Here is a 1,358-nt window from a genome sequence, read left to right as displayed (position 1 = left end):
CTATTAAGTTTGAATTTCCTATATACAATGGAGAGGTAAATACATAGAAATTAGATAATTGGGTTAATCAGAATGAAGTGTATTGCAAGATACAAGGAATCAAATATGATGAAACCAAGATTTAGCTTGCTTCTCTTAGATTTGAAGGTGCATCACTTATTTTGTGGGAAGCCAAAACTCAAGAGGACATGAAGAAACATGGTAAGGTTTTATCGTCTTGGAATGATATTGTTGTTGTAATAAGAAGGAAATTTTATCCATTATCATGCATGAAGAAAGCTATTATGGATTGGAAAAATTTTAGGCAAGCTAAGGGGAAAAATGTGCAATCTTATACTCAAGAATTTAGAAAAAGTTCTTTATTTTGGGCATAGATTTCTCTTCTCAAGATAATTTTCCCAAATATATTGGAGTATCACATAGTTACTTGAGAAATACCATTCTCATGTTTAACCCTACAAAAATAGATGAATTTTGTGTATAGGCAACTCATTTAGAGGCAAGAGGAAAAAATGTTTCTGAAGAAACTAGTGAGAATTCCTTTGAGTCTCGAGAAAAGGAAGTAAGAATGTTTCCATCAAGATGGAGAAAGAAGAAACTTACATGTAAGCATTGTTCCAAAGAGGGCCACGATGAATATCATTGTTGGAAACTTCATCCAGAGATGAGACCTGAAAAGTTTAAAAACAAGGAGGAAGAAAAGATAGTTGCAACTGCACAACAAGATTTATGTTTTGATTTGGGGGATGAAACAAATATAATAGCTATGTGTTTGAAAGGTAAGGACATTGCAAGTACTATTTATTCAAATTTTATCGATGATACTCAATATGAGAAAACGAGAATATAACTTTTCCACATTAGAGTCATTTCAAAACATACCAAGATAGATACACTATTTGACAATGGCTCACAAGAAAATATTATCTCATAATACATTATCAATAAGTTGAATTTAGAAACCATTCCTCATCCTAAACCTTATCCTTGAGGTTTCATATGTGAGGATGTAAAATTGCAGGTGACAAAGAAATGCATACTTAGATTTGCAACCATTGCAAACTTTCTTGATGAGATTGAAAATGATGTAGTTTTTCTTGATATATGTGGTATTGTTTTGGGAATTCCTTATCTTTATGATAGGAGAACTACTTTTCATCTCCATGAGAACAAATATCATTTGTTCAATAATGGGATTGAGTACATTGTTAGAGCACATAACAAGAAATTGAGTTCATCTCTTATGAATGTTGGGCAAATGAATAGAATTGTTAATGCCAGTCAGAATTTTGCATTGTTAATGTTCAATCATAAAGATGTTGAGGAAAATAAAGCCTTTTAAAGATATGAATCATGTT

This window comes from Pinus tabuliformis, chromosome 4_1, assembly GCF_031772625.1.
Source record: "Pinus tabuliformis cultivar Carrire ecotype Pingquan chromosome 4_1, CPIR1, whole genome shotgun sequence".
Taxonomy (NCBI): Eukaryota; Viridiplantae; Streptophyta; class Pinopsida; order Pinales; family Pinaceae; genus Pinus; species Pinus tabuliformis.
This window is presented reverse-complemented; position numbering follows the sequence as displayed.